We start from the raw sequence: 11,466 nt of genomic DNA on the forward strand, positions 1-11,466 counted from the left end.
CAAAAGAATACAAGAATAAAAGGTGATTGTTTTCATTCATTCGTTCTGCGTGACATACATTTTTTAAATGAATCATTTTTGACACATTTAGTTAACTGATTGATAAATAAAGCAAAAATACAGGGCGACAATTGGCATTAAAAATATATATATACTGTAATCAAACTTTAATATGTAGACTTTCCTCTTTACTGCTCAGAAATGTGTGGAAAATCATGAGATGATTTTGTTCAATTCTTTGTTTTCATCTGAAAAAAACAGAAAAGCACCAAATCATCACTATTTGTAATTGTTTTTAGTTAATTTTGTGTGCATTGTTGAAGCAAGCAATCAAAAACCTACTTCACTTACTGCTGAAGAGAGCATTGAGTTCCTCATGAGGTAAAAACATACCAGTGCAGGCTTGTCCAACGTGAGGGCCTGCCCGACCTGTAGAGACTCGCACCCTCGCTGAAGCTTCGCAGGCTTTCTGACGACGTGTTTCCATCAGAACCGCCCGTGGGGAAAAAAATCAAATAAAAAAAATCAAGATCGTCAATAAGAACAAAACATTTTGTTATGTGCGAAATGATTCACTGACAGACTAACGGCTTGCTAGTAGCATAATGATGTATATTCTGCTGAATATGTATTGCGAGTATCAAGCGCTCCGCTAAACGGTGAAGTAATATGCAAAGGCAACAACTGAGGCATGTCAGTGAATTCATCCATTGTTTGTTGAAAATGTTTCTACGTTGGAAATGAGCTGCTTTTCTCATTTCATTCTATTATCTGCCACTTGTTTGTTCTTATTTCATTCATGGTTGAACGAGACAATGAATTATAAAGCTGCTGTCTTTTTGTTGTTGTTGTTGAAACAATGGAGACTAGCGCTGTCCGTCACGCTCGCTCGCACTCTGTGACGTCGCCGTTGACCTCGGCTGTAGCCTGGAAGCACCTTCGAGGAAATCCGGCAGTCGCTCTGTCCAGGAACTGGTGCGGATTGATGTTAAAGAGGGGGTCACTTCCTCTTGTTTAACCCCCCCCCGTAGCATCAATGACCATAAACAAAAGCTGACACATCAATAATGCAGCATTGCTACAGTAATGGAAGGTGTGTTCGCTCAGGGTGAGACGCAGACGAGATACTGGTGGAGGCTTTGTTAGATGTTCATGTTGTCGTCCTGGAAATACTTCAGTCAGGCAGAAGGAAATTAATCAATTTCTGTGAATCGTTTAATACTGATCGGTAGTCTCCCCTCTGTCTGCTCGGGTTCTGCATTGTGTTTGAGTTCCAGTATGTTTCGTCCCAGCGGACACTGGAATGTGTTCCAATGACACGGCAGAGAACGATGGAGTTGGAACATAATTCAGTAAATTGTCATTTGTTTTTTTGTCCTTATGAATTCAGTTTATTTCTGTAGAATATTTTAAGCTCATGTAAAGGAATCTCTTGCTTTTGTAGAATTTTACTTGTCTATTTTTGGGAACACGTTTTTTTTTCAGCGTGCTTGAGGGATTCTCAAAAGCTGTGAAAGATGTGAAAACTGCCAAGTGGATCGGCGATTGGGCTTCGGCCTGTTTGGAAGCTGCCCACAGGCTTCCTAGCAACACCCACAGTTTCACTATGGAGACGGGGAGAGAGAAAAAACGATTTGAGAAAAAATGGAAATTGTTTTATTTTTTAATATTGAGGACATTTCCAAAATATTCCCCTATATTGTAAATGACAAGCTGACCTGTTATTCAAACACTGAGGTTTCACCCCTTTCACTCGTGTCGCCACGGTTACGGCACTTACATCCCCCACCAGTCGGTCTGAGAGTGAAATTGAAGCTGAAATTGTGCGCTCCATCCTCATGCCTATTTACTAGCAGTTGTTTTGTGACACAGAATTTGCAGGAAGAAAAATGTTTTGTGGAGATTTTCAATGAAGTTTTACTGCACTACAGTCTACGTGTACTGTATATGTATTTATGTATGAAAACTTGTTCGGAGGCTTCAAGTGAACGGCGTGTCTGGACCACGATGTCAAAGGTCACCTTTCTCTGTGCAGTGAGCAGGATGGGAGGCCTCTGTCTGACGGGCCTGTTTAACCCTCGTCACTCTGACACCCACGCCGTCTGGATTTTACTGATCTGACTGGAAGCAACCATTTCTTAATCTTTTTTTTCTCACGTAAATCCAGCTTCCTCTCACTGGCTGATGATGTCGATGTTTTTGGATGGAATGTAGATAAAGCAGTCAGATATGTTGCTGCTCCAGAAACCACCCTTTACTTGAGGCTTGCCCTCGCACCAGGCACATCTGACTACTTTGTCTGATAGAGTGAGACGAGAATCAGACGTTTTCCCTTCACATTTTAGCCCTACGGCTTTTTCTTATTGCTTTTTCTTTTCAGAAGCAGTAGGTTTGTGTAGGGACAAAAGGTCTGTCCTTGAAACCTCTGGTCAGATGCATTTTGTGCTCTGGAGAAATGTTTGAACAATGTTGCCCAATATTGGAGCAGCGTAACGCCGGACGTATTCCTCAGCGCCTCCGAGCGTTGTGCTTTTTATTCCTGATCAGCTGTTGGTTCAGTTTCTCAAACGCCGTCTGTCCCGTCTGCTCTGACATGAGGTTATCATGATACTAGAATTTTAGTCCCAGATGCACTGTAAAACAAATCGCATTTGATAACTCTTTCATTGTTGCGTCGTTTCGTTGCGATCGGGTCAGCACACGGACAAAATGGCAATCCTGTCGGAGTGGGAACAACCTGCTCTTCCTCTCTCATCGTCTCCTTTACTCTCGCTCTTTCTTTTTCTCTCTATCATTATATCCTGTGTCACTTCCTTCACTAAACCTGAGCTACGACTGCAGCCGCCTTTTTTTTCATTATTCTCTGCTATGTTAGTCCTACAAAGAAAATAGAAATAAACATGTGTACCTCAGACAGATGAATTCATGTCAGCTAAAGAGCGTCTTAATGAACGCGTGCGAGCCAACAGGCATGGTGACGGACGGCCTCTGTTGAATGTAGGGGGGACTACTTGTCAGATGATGTCTCTGGAGACGATTGTTGTTAGCATCGTTAGCCTTTTGTTAGCCTAGCAGGGGGTCTTGTTGACCTCTAGGCCCCACCAGGCATTTACAGCAGCAGTAGTAACATTTCCTGATGCACCATCTCCATGACAGAAATGTAAAATTAAATCCTTATTTTTTTTATTTGTTCCTTCTTCAGTAATAACAAAGACTTACGGTAATCAGGGTTGAGCTGTATTCTTGTCTGGTAGAACTTGAACACAAGCATTTTTTGTGAAATTAAAAACAAGTCGATTATGTAATGATTATGCATGTAGCTATTTATTTTGTTTGCCAGGAGGCATACATTCAGGGGGGGGGGGATGTGGATTTGAACCAGCAGCTCCACAGTGAACTGGGCTCTGTTAGTTTCAACACATTCTCCACAGAACGTCTGATTCGTGTTTCTTCCTGCAGTGGAAGTGGACGAGCACTTTACACGCTGTCTCCCTGTCCTGTCCTGGTATCTGTAGAGGAGGACGGGAGGAGGGGTTTTCTCTTATGCAGCCCAGCGAAGAGCCGGTTTTGCCTCAGTGTTTCCATGACAACGAGTCTCTCATGGTATTCAGCCTTGGGACAGCCTCTGCATGTGAAAGCAGTTCCCGGTTCCTCTTTGCTTTTTTTCCCTTCAGCTCTTCTTCCTGCTCTGTCACCGTGTCTATAAAAGCGCTCCATCTTCACGCGCTGCTTTCATTTCTATTCTAAATGTTGTGCAACATTTGCATCTGAATCAGGTTGTTTTTTTTTTTAGCAACAGCATTCTGAAAAAGACAGTTGATAATTGCACAGTGGTTGTTTACACTGTTCAGATTAGTATGTTTGCACGATGATGAAACACTAAAGGAAAGTGGTGCAATAGCTGATAAAGAACTGGCTTTTAAAAACAAAACACAAACACGTTGAGGCAGTTCTTCTTCAGGTCAAAGCAAACTCGCTTCCTTTCTAGCCATTTGCAGTAAAAGCCATGTGACCTATATGTGGGTAGAGTTTGCAGGACACTGGTTTGAGCCTTCAGGTTCAAACTGCAAAGTGATGAAGAACACCATTTGCATGGCGTCCAGCTGGAGATGTTTCTGAATCAGTTCTCGTCCTCTCGCCCCCAGTAAAACTGATTTTTATTGCAAAGCTAAATGTTTTAGGTTTAGATTGAGTTTCTGTTGAAACACTTTAAAAAGCTTGGGTTTTGTGTTTAATTTTATGATGAAATGAAAATCAAACTGGAAGCATCGTCCTATAATCATTCATTTCGTAATACAGTAGAACCTCGGTTCTCAAACATACCGGTAATTTGTTCCGTAATACTGTTTGAAAACCGATTTAGAAACGAGATGAATCTGTTCCTACGCACCAGATAAATGTTCATTTACATGCCTACAGTTGTATTAATATGTAACTACGTGTATCTAAATAACAGATAATGCATAAAAGTCTAGATAATAAGAAAAACAAAAGCATAATAAAACTTAATTTAGCCCAATTCCTGATTATTTACATACCATCTTGGCTTGTGATGTCATATGTGGAGGGTTATTCCTTTGAAAGGGAGTCCCCCCCCATAAAATAACTCCCTTTGTCTTTTGCTCAGCTTTATTATGAAAAGTCGAAATGATCGATTTCGCCACATCGTACTGCGCAGCTAAATCCCATTTTCATATCTGCAGATTATTTCCTTCTTTAATTCAACAGTTGTTCTCACTACGTCCCTCTTTTCTTTTCCAGTAGTATTACTGCTGCCTTTGTTTAGATCCATGACTAAGAGCTCAGTGACAAAAACACGATTAGCACAGTCTTCCTCCTACGGCAGGTCGACTCAAACGGAACCGACTCAGTTAGACTCCGCCTTCGTTTGCGTGTCTTTAATTCACTTCTGCGCCATTCGTGTGTTCGAATTCCGAAAATCTGTTTGACTTCCGAGGGATTTTAAACTCCATTTTTTGTTCGTATACCAATTTGTTCGAGAACCGAGATTCCACTGTATTTAGGGTGATGCAGCAAGCAATACTCAAAATCATGTGCACACGGAGGATTAGATTTGTATCCAACGGCTTCCCTGAGTTCAAAACTGTTGGGACATTATATAAATGCTAATACGGACAGAATGCAATCATTTGCAAAGCGTCTGCAGCCATAAACCGTGCAAAAATCATACAAACAGGACAATTGCTCTTAGTAAACAGTGAACAGGCAGCTTGATGAGCTACTCAGGATCCACACCTCCAAAGATCAAACAGCGCCGTGGCAGCTGAATGTCAGAAAACATCAGCCACTTTTGTCATTCATGCAGTTAATCACAAAAAAAAACCCACTTAAGAGGGTTGGCCCTCTGCCAGATGTCTGGCTTGTTATTGGGCCACGACATTAATGAGAAGGGAAGCTGATTTCAGAAGCCGTCACCGTGCTTCACCTTTAACGGCCCTCGACTCCCGTAACTCCTCCGTCTTCCTGCTGCGTTTCATTTGGCAAAGGCCTTTTCTGTTTTTCTTTGTCCTGTGGATGCGTACATTTCTGCGGCCGTCCGGAACACTTGTGTCCGAACGCTGCGGTCGTGGCACGACAGCCGAGCGATGTTGACGTGTTAGGCAACACCTCGAGAAGACCGACAGACAAGGGAACAGCTGCTGACAGTTAAGATGTCCCCCGGTGAGGGAGGGGGGGGGGTGCAAGGAGGAGGAGGCGGGGAGGAGGAAAGACGAGAAGAGGAAGGAGGAGGGAGGGGAAACGAGGGGAATACAGGCTCGTCGTTGGCTTGGAAGGAGACTAGGAAAGAGGTGGAGGGATCCCCCCCCCCCCCCCCTCTGAATTCTAGCCGTCTTCGGTGAGAGACGGAGGCTTGTGGGATTCTGTCTTGACAGCTGATTTCTTGTTTCATTCATTTCTTTGTTTTTTGCTTGACGTGCATCTTTGCGGTGCGAGGAGTCGAGCCGAGGCTCAGTGGGATGTTCATTCTGCAGCATGGATACCAAGTCCTCGTTCAACCTGCACAGAGCCCTCGCTCAACCTGTCAAGATGTGCATGTTTGATTTTCCCGTCACCATCCTGGAAGACATGGTGAGTTCCAGTACTATGGTACGATGCGGGTGTGTGTGTGTGTGTGTGTGTCTGGATCAATGCTGTGCCTCATCATTTTCCACAACTAAGAAAGAGCGCAGAATATTTATTGTTATGTAAGACAAGCCACAAAATATCAAAATAAAAGACAAGATATTTATCTTAATTCGTTTAGAATGTGAACTCCTGAGTTTTACACTATAAAGGTATCAAAAGGGTTTATTGTGTGCGTGTTAGGAAAACCTCCTATCCCAGTGTGAACTCTGTTCAGTCATTCTAATCAGCCATTGTGGAGCAGTTGGGGTCGAGGAAGACTGCTCTACAGCCGGTGAGAGGAAGAACCCTCTGAGCCTCACTCTGATTGTGTTCCGCGTTGCTCCTGTTTGCTGCAAGAAGTTAAAAAGCTCTTGCGATCGGCCTGAGTTGTTTCCATCAGTATGTCAAGGCCAGCAGCGAGCGGATGATGATGATGAGGGAACAAAGATCTTTTATTCCCCGCCCCCTCGCGATACCTTTCGTGAATTATGCACACAAATTCTGCCGCAACTTTTCACTGAAGCAGAAACCAGTGATAAGTACAGCCATGAAAATTGCAACAGGTACCGGAGCGCCGGATTTCAGGATGTGCTAATGCAGTCATAGATTTATGCACAATATCTGAACTTATTGACAACACCGACTTAGGCTTATAGATGTGGTGGCACACAGTAACTTGCCTTTTCAGTCCTTAAATTCCGGTTGAAGTTTTATTACGAAATACTGGTGTAAATAAATCTCTAGGGGTAGCGTCATCTGGTGCTTTTATCAAAGTGTTTTGTCATACAGATTGATTTTCTTCAGGAAAGGTAAAACGGTATTTGTTTAAATGGATAAAACCGGCGCGAGAGAAACGAGAACAGACCAAGAAGTAAGGTCTCTTCTCCAATCCTCTAATTTACATCTAATCTATTCCTAAAATAAACTAATGCTGATTTAATGTCATCACGGCTCACGGTTCCTGCACACAGATCTCAGTGAGATAGAGTATACTTTGTAGCTCCACCAAACCTTAACTCATATTATCACGATAAATAAAAGGGTCCTCTCATATTTAGATTTATTTTCCACTGAGTCTCGGGTACCTTCTCCATAGTATATACTGATATGCTGTACACTGTTTTGCAGGTACATTGATCATGTCTTCAAACTACATGACCTGAATTTCCCTTTCATCGCCCGTTTCCTGCAGCGTCTGCGTTGTTGTTGCGCTTTGGCGCCGTATTTCACTTCACCTTGAGCTGTCGTGGACGGACCTGCTGAGTTTCTGGGAACCCATTTCATACTATTTGTTTTTTTTCCAGTAAAAGTTAATCTTTTCTAGTGTTGTTCCTGTCATTTGTTGACCCAGCTGGTAGAGTAAATATGAAGAATGTCGCGGATAGCCAATCTGTGTCGAGGGGAGTGGGAGCTCGAGAGGCTTGTTGATGGGTTTCTTTTTTTTTTTTTATTGCTCCAGGCTCATTTGAGTCCTGAAGTTTCGGGCCGAGGTTTGATCGAAGGCGTGATGTGGTGCTGGAGCCCATCGAGTTATGGATTGCTGATCAGGGCTAGTGTCTGCTGGGATCATTATTACCGGACCGTCAGGAAAACCGGCAGACAGGTTGGAGTGAAGAATGCTGTATACCCGAATGCCTTATGTGACCAGGCTAAACGTAACAGACCGCTGCTGCTCGTGGTTGCGTGCCTTTTTTAGGGAATGTTGATTTTAATTCTTCAGAGGTATCTGCCATTATTACTAATGCTCTGATGTCCTAAGCTTAAAAGGTTGCTTTACTGTGTGCAAACCATTTGGCTGTGTGGTGGTGCTGCCTGTCACGACTTAAATATATAAAAAAACATATGTAGATATGACACGGATAAAGAAGCTGCATTGAATTGGGTTATCTTGTCCGGAAGATCAGATCTAGAGCGAGGGCTGAGTCATCGATGGCATTCACCCGGATCAGCTTTCACACGAATCTGTCCAATGCGGCGTGACTCTAACAAACATTATTATTAGCTTCTAAAAAAAAAACTCCTTCACTTTACTTTTATGACCTCAAACACGTGTGGAAGGAAGTTCTGTGATTGTCCCTGCTTTTTTTGAGACTTGTGGCTTGGACTTGACCCTGAACTTGAAGATTTCTAAAATGGATTAGTAAAATTGTTCCAGTGAACAATCAGACTCTAACAGTCAAAAAGACGGAGATGCTTGTTGACTGTATTTTCAGCCCTGTTAAAGGTCATTATATTTATCGGTGTCAAAGGTAACACGAAGCAGCATGAAGGCTTCATGTCGATAGGAGCTGTCGACGCGATACGGAAAAGAAAAGTAACGCATTCTCCTTCTTGTCAACTGATTGTAAAAAGCTGATGAAGCATGAAGTATTAAATCCAAGTGGGCTTAAAAATAGAAACCAGTCCTCAAGGGACATTTGCTTGTGTTTGTGTGATGGCTTGTTGAATTCTCTGAACTGTGATTGTCCTGTGTTCTGCCGTTCAATCAGAGATCAGATTGCAGCACATCTTGTTAAGACACAGGCTCATTGGCCCAAATTGGTGCTTTTGGTGCCGTAGAATAAACCCGGCTGAAGGATTAACGTCCAGTCTTGCTTTATGACCCAAACCAATGACACATTTCCCTGAAATTGTCTTGTTTGCTATGAAATTTACGAGCTGTGATATTTGTAAGACCTATTTGTGTCCTCTGGTGGCGGTAACTCAGGATGTCATCTGCATTAATTTCATGAGCTGCATCACAGGCGGCGCTTCTTTCCTCTCTACAGACTACAAACACCCACAGGCGCAGCACCGATATTGCTTTCTCCCTCCATCTATGACGGCACGGCTTTACGCCACATGATTCGGTGTCGTGGAACGCGCCGGCAGTAGAACCATTTCAAAGGCAAAATTAATACGAGCGACAAAGTGGAGGAGCCCATTAACATTTACATTGTTTGGAAATGGTTGTTTCAAAGAATCATAAACTCAATTCTATGGAATTCTTTTTTTTTTATTCCAGAATTCCATTTAAACTTTAAGCCCTTGGTCCTGGTGTCGCTGTTCAGCCGGTATCACCATCTCTATCATTCGCTACTGCCCTTTTCTGTTGTTTGTCGATCACCGGTCTGTCTGGTTGGTCGGCCAGCAGCTGCTTGTCACTCTGGCCGGTGACAGTTATTTTTAGATTGACAATTTGACTTTGACATTTTGCATTTGGTCATTTTTTTTTTTTTTTTTTGCACTGCAAGAAAGAAAACCTGAAACTCTGGACACCTTACTGGTGGTTCTGTTAGTGTGTCCTGTAGATAGTTCTTTTATTAACGACCTCAAACATTGTGATTGCCTTTTATTTGTGAAAGCAAAATCCTGCTGTGCACTTTATTTTTGGCGAGAGGCTCAAAACAGGTTTTGTTTGAGTTCAGTAAAATAAGATTTGAGTATTGGTGATCGGTGATAAGCCAGAAAACTGCTCCTCTAACGACTGAACTTCCAACCCTCTCAGCTGTTTCACTTAAAATAACTTCCCACTGTTGCTGGAAAAGATATTTTAGATCAAGTTGTTTATGTCTGGTAAATGGCAAATGTTCACATCTTTACGCCTCAAAAGAACAAAAAAGTTGAAGCAAAACCCTCGAAACAAACCCAGTTAATCTACAACTTCGTCACGAGGATGAAACTGCTCTCCTTTTGTCAGTCTGTTTGTTTCGGTTATGCAACTCTATTCTGCCCATGTCCGCCACACTCGTCGGCTTTTATTTGTTGCAGATTTATTATTTGTGGAGCGCTGGGGAACATTGTGCACCTGGCAGCAAACCCAGTACAACCACAAGCCCCCATTTATTCCCAGTGATCCTCCGCGGGGGGGGGGGGGGGGGGTTCTGGCAGGAGTCTTGAGCATGCAATGCTTTTCAAGAATCTTCTGCATTATTTGGTGTTGCCTGGACTTTATCAGTTTCCTGATATGGTTGTTATCAATGCGGGGAGACGCTTGTAGGCAGGTTTTTGAGAACAGCCCGTTTATCTGGTAGCCATGTTGATGGTGTTTGGCTGAAACGTTCACTAATGATGGATTTGTTGAAAGGCAAATGGGGATAAAACTAGCACAGTCTTTCTCCTACGGCAGGTCGACTCAAACTGAACCGACTCAGGTACTCCAAAAATCGGTTCCGACTTCCGAGGCATTTAAAACTCAATTTTTTTGTTTTGAAAACCGAGGTTCCTCTTTATATGAAAAATAACACCAGCCTTATCCTTTAACTGTGAAATAAGTCCGCTTTATGCTAAGGTCTTGATGTCTGGTCAAAAAGAAGGAAAAACTTCAGTTAAAAAAACTGCATCTTGATTTTAGACCATAATAAAACACAAAAGGATGCATTTTGGTGGGATCATTAATTTAATCAGTGATAAAATCAGGGTCTGAAAAGTTCAGACTTCTGTCACACTGTCTTCTTTCATGCATAGTTTAAATGCACACTGGTCCGTAACGCCTCGAATCACGAGTGTTTTGCTAGAAAGGGCGGAAAACCTTAAATCATTTGTGCACTTCTTTTGCCCTGAAAATTGCAAATTAAATATTCAGTATACTATTTGATTTTCTCTCTCTCTCGCTCTCTCTCTCTCTAACACACACACGCACAGCTGTGCTGTTGCAGCAGTTGTTTTGTCACTTTCACACCTGTTCTTTCTGCCATTGTCAAATGACAAAATACAATAGGTCTCCATTAATTTCCTGTAAATACAGGATCCCACTGTGTTGTTATTGGTTTTTAAAACAGACTAATACAATTTGAGTCAGTGATGATTTATTTCATCTAAACTCGGAATGTCAGACAATCGATTCTGACATTGTCCACTAGGAGGCGCTGTTACACATCAAACTGTTAGATCCTCAAGGTCTCCTCCCACAGTTGCATTGTAGTGGTAATTCTGGTGAAATGTTTTACTGCAGAACTGTTGCTTTCTTGAAAGAAATGACAAATATTTATATTACTGCTAATTTTACAGTGTTAGACTTTATTGAGCAAAGCTTTGCGAGCAATGTAAATAATATATCATGCAAATATTTGTAATTTGATCAAGGAAGACACTCGGGGGGGGGGGGGGGGGGGGGCTTTACCTGACCCATAATGTTCACACTTGATCATTTAGTTTATGATTGGTTATAATAACCACATTTAGATCCTTGACTTTTATAAAAGTTGTAATTGCATCTTTACAAGTAATATTTTACTCTAAAATGTGAGCTCAATTAAATAATAAAGCATTAAAGTAGGATTTGCAATAATTCAGTGATTCATATTGGTTATCGTTTTCCATATTTAATATGATATACAGTATAACAGAACTGCTGTGTGA

This window comes from Brachionichthys hirsutus, chromosome 4 (assembly GCF_040956055.1).
Source record: "Brachionichthys hirsutus isolate HB-005 chromosome 4, CSIRO-AGI_Bhir_v1, whole genome shotgun sequence".
NCBI lineage: Eukaryota > Metazoa > Chordata > Actinopteri > Lophiiformes > Brachionichthyidae > Brachionichthys > Brachionichthys hirsutus.